This window comes from Plecotus auritus (assembly GCF_963455305.1).
Source record: "Plecotus auritus genome assembly, chromosome: 6".
NCBI classification, from domain to species: Eukaryota; Metazoa; Chordata; class Mammalia; order Chiroptera; family Vespertilionidae; genus Plecotus; species Plecotus auritus.
In genome coordinates, this window is record NC_137773.1 from 169,185,587 (window position 1) to 169,197,955 (window position 12,369).

A 12,369-nucleotide genomic window follows, 5' to 3' on the forward strand; every position below is an offset into this window, starting at 1 on the left:
AGAGAGAGAGAGAGAGAGAGAGAGAGACCGACCCCGAGTGAGGGAGGGGACTTCGTGATCGGCCCGGGGGGGCTGGCTCCTCGCTCTCCCCTACCACCCTGTTCCTGCATTTCCCTGGTCCCTGGGATGGTTGAAAAGGGGAGGCGATGAAGCCCGCTTTAGGTTGTTCTTGGTGGGTAGGGTCCGGACCAGGTGTGAGTCCCGAGGCGTCCTCACTCCACCCCGGGGATTCTCCTCTCCCATCCTCCGCTCTCGCTCTCTCGGGCTTACCTAACGCTGACCCAGGACTTTGCAGGATCCCCTTGTCCCGGGTGGAGGAGAGTCTTGGTAACCGGCGCTGGCGAGCGGCGCAGTGCCCAGGCGTCCCCAGCGCTTCCCAGCGGTGGCTGGCTGGGAGCCCTGGCTTGATGGGGTGATTCTGGGAGCTGTAGACAGCTGCTTAGAGGTGTGTGGTGGGGGGAAACAGCCCAGGCGATGGCCGTATAGGATTATGGGCCTTGGATATCCAGAAAGGATACCTGCAAGGTGAATATGGGGTCACTGAAGGAGCCCATTAAGGCGGGGCAAACAGGGTATGGTACAGATTTTAAAGGAGCCATGTGGATAAATGCAGGAAAGTTAACCAAAAGAAGCAAAGAGGGTATCTGGTAACTTTTTCAAATGCTCCCCCTCTTTTTAAAAATCTTCACCAGAGGACATGCCTAGAAAGAGGAAGGGGGTTAGGGAGGGGAAGGGGGAGAGAGAAACATCCATGTGTGAGAGAAACATCCATCCCATGCCCTCCGCATGCTCCCTGAGCAGGGATCCCAGGCACTTGCCCTGACCAGTAATAGATGCAGGTGCATAGACGACGCCCAACCAACCCAACTGGGTCCAAATGTCCCATTTTTTGAAGAATCTTGTTTTCAAAATAAGATGGCTTGATCATCTAAAAAATGTTTGGTGCTTTGCAGACATTATCTTCACACAGATCTTAACTATTGGGAGCTTACTATGGATGGGCTTTGGGCCAGCTTTGGAACCCTAAGACAAGTGAAACACAACTTCTGCCCAGACACACGCCCCAGGCAGAAGGGAAGGCTCCAGGGCCAATGTAACCCCAGAACGTGGTGGTTAAGAGCTATGATGGTGGCGCTAATGAGCACGGTGGGATAGGGAGGTGGTCAGAGGAAGGTACAGAAAGAAAATACCCTCCCACATTGTTAAAGCACTAAACTGCCGAGTCCCCAAAATACATAGATGATCACTTCTTAGTAGACTAGACATTGGTCGTTTCTTATGTCTCTACATAGTTCTCTACAGGTGCATCTACAGGGAAGATAGCTTGCAGGGTAGGACTTTGCCCTCCAGGGAAATTGGAAAAGGTGAAGTTGGAAGGGTTTCCTTACTAATGAAAGCAGAGGCACCCCCCCCACACCTGTTGTGGCACATAGATGCCTTTGTGTGTGGTGGGACCCTGGATTCCATGCGAGGAACTCTGGGATGAGATAACAAGGGACTGCTGGTATTAAGAGGGGTGTTTTGTGCTAGAGATTGCTCAGGAAGGAGAGACCCTGGATGTGGACTCTTAGTAGCTAGGATATCTAAGAGCACTGAAGATTTAAAAAGTGGAAGCAAATGGCAGAAAGGAAAGTCTGAGTTTGGATCCCATGGCATCATCTCTATATAAAAATCTTTAAAAATATAGAACATCTCTGAACTGTTACCCTGACAACTGACTAAAAGTTCCTTGATGGAGAAGAGTTGGCAGTATTTGCTAAATAATATTATGAATGATGTCAGACATGTTAGGCTAAGTAGGTGAGAGGTGGAAACAGTAGAATGTTCATTCTAAATTCTCTACTAAAACAATGACACCTTCCCTCATTGTTCTACTTCAATGCCACCAGGACATTTTCATCCCATTTGTTGTGAAAAAGTATTAGACATTTTAAAAAATACGTTTTTTATTGATTTCAGAGAGGAAGGGAGAGGGAGAGAGAGAGATAGAAATATCAATGATGAGAGAGAATTATTGATCAGCTGCCTCCTGCACGCCCCCTACTGGGGATCGAGCCTGTAACCCAGACATGTGCCCTTGATTGGAATCAAACCTGGGACCCTTCAGTCTGCAGGCCAATGCTCTATCCACTGAGCCAATCCAGCTAGGGCAAGCATTAGATATTTTAAAAACCCATAAATTCAGAGTTCTTTTTTGGTTTATTGAAGCAATTTAAAGAATTTATGTTAGCCAGAAAATCAAGAAGCCAGAGATAGCACATTGTATTAAACCAGCTAATTTTTCCATCACTGTCAGATTCTTTGGGGAGCACACTGTTTTGTAGGTCTGTCTATTCTAAATCTCTGTGCTCTATTAATTCTGTTTAACACAAACTTACCTAGTGATTATTATGTGCCAAGAACTGTTTTAAAACACTTTATAAAGATTATCTGATTCCGTTCTCACAATAGTTCTATGAGACAGCTACTGTTATCTCTGTTTTACAGATTGGGAAACTGAGGTGCAGAGAGGTTAATTGTCTAGCCAGTGGTCGGCAAACTCATTAGTCAACAGAGCCAAATATCAGCAGTACAACGATTGAAATTTCTTTTGAGAGCCGAAAACGACTTCTGCGCATGGGCCACAAAGTTTCAATCGCACTGTATGTGCGCGCCCACACGTGATATTTTGTGGAAGAGCCACACTCAAGGGGCCAAAGAGCCGCAGTTTGCCGACCACTGGTCTAGACCAGCAGTCGCCAACCTTTCGGACCTCACGGACCACCAATGGTCCCGCGGACCACTGGTTGGCGACCACTGGTCTAGATCAAGGTAGTAAGTGGCAGAGCCAGGATTTGAGACCAGGTAATCTGGCTCCCATACTTGTACACCTAACCTTCCCTTTGTGCAATCTGCCCCCGGCCCCATTACATTCACTCGAGTATTTGCTGAAGGAGGCCTATGTTGGTGGAATTGGTAACTGCCCTGTAAGCTATAATTTGTTTTAATGTTAAAAGCAAGGAGTCTGTTCAAACATAAGCTCCCATCTCTTAAATCTTTTTTTTTTTTTTTTTTTAGGGGAACATAGAATGTGGTGCTAATGAGAAATTCCTATGCCTAACACCTTTTAGATAAGGTTACACACCTTTTCCCTTATCTAAAAGAGCTTAACCCAAAGGAGCTGAGGAGAGCCCTCAACAGCAGAGCAGGCCAATGGATGTGGTACGGAGGACTGAGATAGGCATGGAGACCCAATTCAAACCATGTGCTTTACACCCAGAATAGACTTCTAGGAGCTCTTCAGACAAACAGGAAGTAGTTGTTTGCATGCTCATGGGTAGTGTGCTCAGGGCCTGAAGAGGTAAACTGAAAACACATGCCTACCTAAAAGAAGTTCAGGACTTATAGCTGGAGAGCCCAGGCACTTGAACTAGTGCATGAATAAGACAATAAAGTAAAATGCTCAGTTGAGACTCGTGGTAATTAGACAAGAGGCCAGCCTATAATAAGGTGCTAATTGTGCTGGCCAGGTATCAAGGGCAAGAGGTAAAGAACTGCTGCTAGCCACCAGCCGGCAACAAAAACCTAGCCGTGGTTCATTAAAGCAGTAAAAGCCGATCACAGGAGCTTCCGGGCAGAGTCCGTGGTGCTGAAGTTGCGGAAAGCTCCTAAAAGCCCAGCAGAGGAACAAACATTTTATTCCCAGTCTTAAAAGAGGTAGCCAAATTTTAGGTCTTTTTCCTTTGCATTTTCACAATTAGCCTAGCACCCTAGAAAAGCATAAGTGTGAGCTACTGTTTTCTCTGTAGATCTGTTTCCTTTAAGTGCTTTGCATTTGTTATGCCTGTACTTTGTCTTAAAGAATATTCAATACTAGAGGCCCGGTGCGTGAATTCGTGCACCAGTGGGGTCCCTTGGCCCGGTCCCCTGTGGGATCGGGCCAAAACCGGCCCTCCGACATCCCCTGAGGGGTCCCGGATTGCGAGAGGGCACAGGCCAGGCCGAGGGACCCCACCGGTGCAAGATCGGGGGCCAGGGAGGGACGCGGGAGGTTGGCCAGCCAGGAAAGGACCGCAGGAGAGCTCCAGGGTGTGTCTGGCCCATCTTGCTCAGTCCGGATCGGTCAGACCCTAGCAGCAAGCTAACCTACCAGTTGGAGTGTCTGCCCCCTGGTGGTCAGTGCATGTCATAGTGAGTGGTTGAGCAGCCTTAGCATATCTTTAACATATTACGATTTGATTGGTTGAATGGCCGACCAGACACTTAGCATATTAGGCTTTTATTATATAGAATAACCTGTCATAATATAGCCAGCAGGCCTGTGTCTGTCTTGCTGTTCTAGAAATGATAACTTATGATTATATTGATAGAAAAATTGATAGGCATACATGGATAAAACTTATTCTCATTTAGAGGAAGGGTCTTCACAAGTGTGTTTCATTTTGAGAGGGTGGCAGGGTGCTTCCTTTGTCTTGCATTAGGGCATATGTGAGAAAAGGGGGTCACATATTGTGATTAGCAAATCTGGAAATATCTAAACACATACACACCCTGATAGCCATAGAAAGTAACAGAATCTGAAGTAGAAATAGGGGAGTGATGTCAGGATATAGACCTGTTGGGAGAGAAAAAAGAATCTTACATACTTCCTCTAGTTACTTCCTGTTTTTACGTTTTTAATCCTTTGCCTTCCTCTTTGGAAGCAGATTTCCAGAGATACTGGCCAGGTCATTTCTGGCTGTGAAGGTGCAGTGAGCTGTGAAGGTGAGAAGACTCCATTTGCATGCCCCACCTAATAGTCATTCATCCAGGAAAACCACATCTTTTCATAGTCTTCTCCAAACTGTAAACTTCCTGGTATGTAGAGACTTGGCGATTGACCTCTGGACTTTCTTGGTACCTGAGACATGAATGTCTCCTCTTGCAGGGTCTATGGGGATGGAATGCCTTTGGATGGAATCGATTTTTCACCTTGGTAAAATGAACCTAGTGGGACAAGTCCAGTCCCGTTGCAATAAGTTTTAACTTTGCTATGTACAAAGTATACATTTCTAAGCCAAGAAATAGTAGCAGGGAATCTAGAAAGGCAGGTTGGTTGGGAAGATAAGGATCTGTGGTGGCAAGACAATTGGGCATCCACTCCAATGATCTGTACTTTGCCACTAACTAGTTTTGTGACATAGAGCAAGTCAGTTAACCTCTCTAAGCCTCATATTACCCTAAAATGCATATCTTACCAGGTTGTAAAACATAGAACAGAGCCTAGATATGCAAATATTTAAACATTGAAAAATGGTCATGTTTAACTTTGGATTTTAAGGCTTCTCTTTTACCACTTTGTAAATGTGATGTATATTGATAGTGCTTTTCTACTCTGGCAAAAAATAAATGAATGTACAAAAGGAAATGGTATGTTTGATTGAAAAAACTGAACATGTTCAGAAAAATTGCTAACACAGATGGTTTTTTAAAAAAAATATTGAAGAATGGGGAAAGGAATTTAAGGGATGCTTTTTTTAAAAAAATATATTTTATTGCTGTTTTACAGAGAGGAAGGGAGAGGGATAAAGAGTTAGAAACATCGATGAGAGACAAACATCGATCAGCTGCCTCCTGCACACCTCCTACTGGGGATGTGCCCGCAACCAAGGTACATGCCCTTGACCGGAATCGAACCTGGGACCTTTAAGTCTGCAAGCTGATGCTCTATCCACTGAGCCAAACCGGTTAGGGCTAAGGGATGCTTTTGATAAAAATATAAAAATCCAAGAAATTAACAAAGGAAACATTGAATTTGTTCCAGAGAAGAGAAGAATCAGAATCTCAGCCCTGAAGAAGGAACCCAAGCAGTTAGCTCAATCTTCCCGCTTGTTTTATAGATGAGGAAGCTGAGGCCCAGGGAGGGTAACTTTCTTGCCCAAAATCATAAGGTAAATGACTGGCAGGACTGGGAGTAGAATTTTGGTCTCTTGACTCCACTCCATCTTCATTCTGTTTGGCATAGCCTCCCAGAAGAACTCACAGAATTTTCTCTGGGTCCTTTGCCCATTTTTTAATTGGGTTATTTGTTTTTTTGCAGCTGAGTTATATGCATTCTTTATATATTTTGGATATTAACCCCTTATTAGATACTAGAGGCCCGGTGCACGAAATTCGTGCACGGGGTGTGTGTCCCTCAGCCCAGTCTGCACCCTCTCCAATCTGGGACCCCTCAGGGGATGTCAGACTGCTGGTTTATGCCGGATCCCTGTGGTAGGGCAGTTGGGGGCGACCAGACTGGCAGGGGAGGGCAGTTGGGAGTGACCTGTGGGATTGGGCCTAAACAGGGAGTCACACATCTCTCTCACAATCCAGGACTGCTGGCTCCCAATCACTTGCCTGGCTGCCTGCCTGATTGCCCCTAACCACTTCTGCCTGCCAGCCTGATCACCCCCTAACCACTCCCCTGCCAGCCTGATTGATGCCTAACTGCTCCCCTGCTGACCTGATTGCCCTGAACTGCCCTCCCCTGCCAGTCTGGTCACCCCTAACTGCCCTCCCCTGCCAGCCTGGTTGCCCCTAACTGTCCTCCCCTGCAGGCCTGGTCACCCCCAACTTCCCTCCCCTACAGGCCTGGTCCCCCCCAACTATCCTCCCCTGAAGGCCTGGTCACCCCTATCTGTCCTCCCCTGCTGGCCTGGTTTCCCCCAACTGCCCTCCCCTGCAGGCCTGGTCACCCCCAACTGCCCTCCCCTGCTGGCCGGGTCACCCCTAACTGCCCTCTCCTGCCGGCCGTCTTGTGGTGGCCATCTTGTGTCCACATGGGGGTGGCCATCTTGTGTGTGGGAGTGATGGTCAATCTGCATATTACTCTTTTATTAGATAGGATGGTTTACAAATAATTTTTCCCATTCCATAGGTTGTGTTTCTCTTTGTTGATGGTTTCTTTTACTGTGCAGATTCTTTTTAGTTTGATGTAGTCCTACTTATTTTTTGTTTCTTGTGGTTTAGGTGTCATATCCAAAAAATCATTACTAAGATTCATGTCAAGGTGCTTTATTCCTATGTTTTCTTTTAGCACTTCTCATGGTTTTAGGTCTTACATTTAAGTCTTTAATCCATTTTGAGTTAATTCTTATGAGTGCTGTAAGATATGGGTCCAGTTTCTTCCTTTTACATGTGAATATCCAATTGGCCCAGCACTATTTATTGAAAAGACAGTCTTTTTTCCATTGAGTATTATTGACTACCTTGTCCAATAATAGTTGACCAAATATGCTTGGGTTTATTTCTGGGCTTTTGATTTTGTTCCATTGATCTATTTGTCTGTTTTTATGCCAGTACCATACTGTATTGATGACCACAGCTTTATAGTATAGTTTGAAATCAGAAGTGTGATGCCTCCTACTTTATTCTTCTTTCTCAGGATTTCTTTGGCTATTTGGGGTCTTTTGTGGTTTTATGTAAATATTAGGAGTGTCTTTTTTTTTTTTTTACTCCTGTAAAAAATGCCATTGAAATCTTGATGGGGATTGCATTGAATCTATTGAAGGTTTTTAGTAGTGTTGACATTGTAACAATATTAATTCTTCCAATCTATGAACATGGGATACCTTCCCATATTTCTGTCTTCTTCTAATTCTTTCATCAGTGTCTTGTAGTTTTCAGAGTAGAGGTCTTTCAACTCCTTAGTTAAATTTATTCCTAAGTATTTTATTGTTTTTTACACTATTGTAAGTTGTGTCAATTTCTTAATATCTTTTTCAGAAAATTTGTTATTGTATAAAAATGCTACTGATTTTTATGTGTATACTGCAACTTTATTGATTTTGTTGAATAGATCTAACTTTTTTTTTTTGGTTGAGTCTTTGGGATTTTCGATATAGGAAATTATGTCATTTGTGAAGAGACAATTTTACTTTTTCCTTTCCAGTTCAGATACATTTTTTTTTTTTTTTTACTTGATTGCTCTAGCTAGGACTTCTAGTACTATGTTGAATAGGAATAATGAGAGTGGTCACCCTTGTCTTTGGTCCTGATCTTAGAGGAAAAGCCTTCAACCTTTTGCTATTGAGTATAATATTAGCTCTAGACTTGTAATATATAGTTTTCATTATGTTGTGACCTGTTCCTTCTGTGCCTAATTTGTTAATTTTTTAAAAATCGTGAATGGATGTTGAATTTTGTCAAATACTTTTTTTGCATCTATTGAGGTGGTCATGTGATTCTTTTCTTGTTCACATTGATTGGTTTGTGTATGTTGAACCATCCTTGCATCCCAAGGATAAATCCCACTTGGTCATGGAGTAAGATCCTTTTAATATGTTCTGAATTCGATTTGCTAGTCTTTATTGATAATTTTGCTCTATTATTTATCAGGGATATTGGTCTGTAGTTTTCTTTTCTAGTAGTGTTCTTTTCTGGTTTTGGTATCAAGATAATGTAGGGTTTGTAAATTGAGTTTGGGAATGTTCCCTCCTCTTTAATGTTTTGGAAGAGTTTGAGAAGGATTGGTTTTAATTCTTTAAATGTTTGGTAAAATTCACCAGTGAAGCTGGCCTTGGGCTTTTTGGGACAGGTTTTTTATCACTGACTCAGTCTTCTTACTTGTAATTGGTCTATTCAGATTTTCTATTTCTTCTAGATTGTCCAATTTGTTGGCATATAGTTTGTTCATACCAGCCTCTTATGACCTTTTGAATTTCTGTTGTATTCATTGTAATGTCTCCTTTTTCCTTTATAATTTTGTTGCTCTGGGTCCTTTCTCTTTTTTTTTTCTTTGATAATCTAGCTAAGGGTTTGTCATTTTGTTTATCTATTATTTTTGTTCTCTATTTCTGCTCTAATCTTTATTCTTTCCTAGTTCCTTAAGGCATAGAGTTAGGTTGTTTATTTGTGATCGTTCTTTCTCTCCTCTTCCTCCTCCTCCTCTTCTTCATCCCACAATTTCTAGTATATTGTGTTTCCATTTTAGTTTGTCTCAAGAAACTCTTTTATTTCCTCTTTAATTTCTTCTTTGATCCATTGGTTGTTTAAATACAATCCCTTTGCGAAACCTGGTCTAGTTACAGTAACTGTTCTCACTCTCTTTTCTAGGTCTTTTTTCAGATCCCTCCAAGCCCTTTTGCTTTTTGTCCCTAAAAAAAAAGACCAAGCTTTTCCTGGGTGATGTCACAGTGGCTGCATATCTGCACACGGTACCATGTGGTGTCGGGTGCTATTTTTGACATCCTTAGGTGGGAACCTTTGCTGGTTGGCCTCTGTGCTTTCTCTGAGAAAAAGCAGTGTGCTAGAACTTGGCCCCACAGGAAGTGTTCCTCAGCAGAAGCAGATTTTAGGGACTCAATCTTAGGGTGACCCTGGCTAAAGCATTACAGCCCTCCTACTTCCCAAGTTAAATCAGGATCAGTCTTCTAAATGTTTGGCTGGTGTTCAGCCAGGCCCCCAACCTTAGAGCACAAAATATGTGACGTACAAAGGGTTCCTATACTGAGAGTATCACACTCATTGACAAATATTAATTGGGTAGCTAAGTCAGTAATATATTATTGCCTTTATAAAAATTTTCCTGCTGGGTTGCAGACTCCCTGGAAGGAGGAGGTAATGCAGACAATGGCAGTAGAAGCAACTAGTAGATACCATTCATTAGAACGAGAGGAAGTTAGCAACCTTCCTAACATTTTATAACATCAATTAACTCCTTGAGCTTCTTTTATTTTTTGAGAGAGAGAGGAAGGGCCGGGGGGCCGGGGGGCGTGGAGAGAAAAATTGATTGGTTGCCTTCCATTCCCGCCCCAACCGGGGATCGAACCCACAACCTTTTGGTGTACGAGACATCCAACCAACTGAGCCTCCCAGCCAGTGCTTGAGTTTCCTTTTTTTCCCATCTGTAGAACAGGCTGGACCAGCGTTTGGAAGAGGTCAGCTAGCCTATTGGAAATACGATTCATGAAAGAGACAGCTGACAGTAAAATGACTCACGTAGGAAGAGTGCTCTTTATTTTTTTAAGAATGGGCATTATAGGTTCCCAGTAGCTAGTGGGAGGAAAGTCTGCTTAGAGTCCATTTCTTGGGCTTTTTTTAAAAAAAAATCACAGCTTGGAGATCTAGGCCTTCCCGCTCACTTTAGAGATGAAGACAAAGCTAAGTTGAAGTGACTTGTCCTCAGGTCCATCAAATGTGTGAGGGATAGGAAGTAGAACTCCTGTTTCCTCTTCTCTTCTTCGTTGGGGGGTGGGGGGTGAGCAGCCTTGAGCTATGCTCAAAATGTGGTCTATGGTGACAAGCAGAGCTGGTTTTGAATTCTGGCTTTACCATTCCCTCGCTTTGTAGGACCTTGAGAACATTAACCAAAACCACTGCACCTCACTCTGTATCTATACAGTCAATAATAAAAGCTACTGTGCTATTGTAAGAATTAAAACGAGCTGCTCTATGTGTCTGCAGTCATAATAGCCATTCAGTTAATGTTGGGGTCCATCTCCACTCCTGCAGACAGCACTGCATGTTTTGTCTAAATTGATGCTTTAGACAAAAATCTCAAATGGACTTTGATTTTCTCTTACGTAAAACAAGAGTTTGACTGAAATGCAGTAGACGGTCTTTGAGGCTCCTTCCCACTCTCAAGGTCTGACTCAGATAGTGATTGTTTTCCAACAGTTAATCTTATGTGTGGTCTTGTTTTAAAGTTGTCTCATTAATCTTTCTCGTTGTTGCAACATATGATAGAGCACATTTATAAAAAGGGAAAGTAGAATGTGTTACCCAAATGAGCCGTAGTTTCTGCAGATCCCCAATGTTTGTGTCACATTGTTATCATCCTGTATGTGGGTGTGTATATTTTTTAATAGTTCTAGAAAGCTGGGAGGTGGTAAAGGAGCCAGTTGTAGTAAGTATAGGAACTGTTAGCCTGGCCAAAACCAGACTTGGTTCTGAAATGAAGACCCATTGTTAGGAGTGCCAGTGGGTACAGGCATGGGTTTTATAAGAAGGTGACCAGTTATGAGTCAAAAAGGCAAATTTAACTTCCCACTTCCTGGTTCCCTCAATGAACTTTAATGTGTATAGAGTTTGGTTTGGGGGTGCAAGAGTTTACTTTTTACAATTTTTGGTGGAGGTTAAGTATGACAGACAGGAGGCAGGAGGGAGAAACAATGTAAGCTCATGGTAAAGCCAGAGCACTCTGCCTGCCTGGGCACCTTCCTTGCCTGGCAGATTGTAATGCAGAAGATAAGGCACCTTTCCTTTGGACCACACCCTTTGAAAAACGTTTAGTGACTCATTCTGTATTTTTTTATGAGGCATTTCAAACAGTGAATTCGTGGTTCATTCTTTGTTTTTCTGAGAATCACCTAAAATGGGTATAAAATTTATAGTTCTTTTGGGTTCTTACAACAAATTAAGATAATTTTAGCCCAAATAAATTAATTTCCTACTTGATCCAATTTGTTTTTAAAGCCCATCTGTTCTTCTTTAAAGTTGTGTGGCTGGCCTGTGAACACTGATACTTTAGTCGATTCCTTGGATATGGGAGAAGATTTTAAAGAGGCAAATACCATATTCCTAAGACCACAGGATTTAAACCATAGGTTATGGATGTACTCCTTAGGATGAATTTCAAGGGAGAATTACCGTAGAAATAGCAGAAAAGATGCTGCCTTCTTTCAGTGGGCCTGTTAAATTAAGTGATTGTTTACTAAGTTAACTAGTAAAAATTAGTTTAGGTGCGAAGCCCATGTTTGGGGCAAGTTCAAGAGGATAGGAGACTAGCCCCCCTGACAGCAATCCAACATGATACTAGATGTATTAAAATGTTAAATATTTATTCACTTTTTTGAGTATTTGGATTATCCTATTCTCTAAGCCAAAGGAAAATAATTACACCCGATTGTGAGTTTATTAAACCAATCTGTGTGTAAATATTTCATTTAGCTGCCCACCAGCACCTCCACGCTGCCTCCCAGGCCCACTTACTCCACGGCCTTTGTCTAGGGCGGTACTCTTCCCCGGCTCCATGCCCGTGAGATCCCGCCCCCTCAGAAGCCCTGGCCTTGAAAGTCTGTGTATCTCACTCTGGGTTTGGGGGTATGTGTTTGTTTTGGGAGGTACTGTTTGCTCTCTGTTGTGCTACTGTGGGGTGTGTCTGATTTACATATCCATTTATTCAAATACTGATTTGAGCATACACTCATGCCAGATACCAGGCTACAAAGCTAAACAAATGGGACTTTCAAGTCAGCAGGGGAAAGCAAGTAAGACTGGTCTTACCAGATTGGGATCTGGGAGAGGACTGAGCAGGGCAGCACACACACTTTATTGTCCTCCTCATCCCCTGGGTGTGAGCCCCCTGCACAATTCCTTGCATTTAGTGGCTGCTTCATGAATGTCTTTTTGAGTCAGATGGAATTGAAT

At 43.0% G+C, this 12,369-nt stretch overlaps 1 protein-coding gene across 4 annotated transcripts in view; it reads left to right on the top strand.

Moving 5' to 3' along the window:
• Window positions 1-12,369, top strand: part of ZDHHC3 (zDHHC palmitoyltransferase 3) — a 41,276-nt gene that overhangs the window by 454 nt on the left and 28,453 nt on the right. The gene's annotated exons all lie outside the window — the stretch shown is intronic.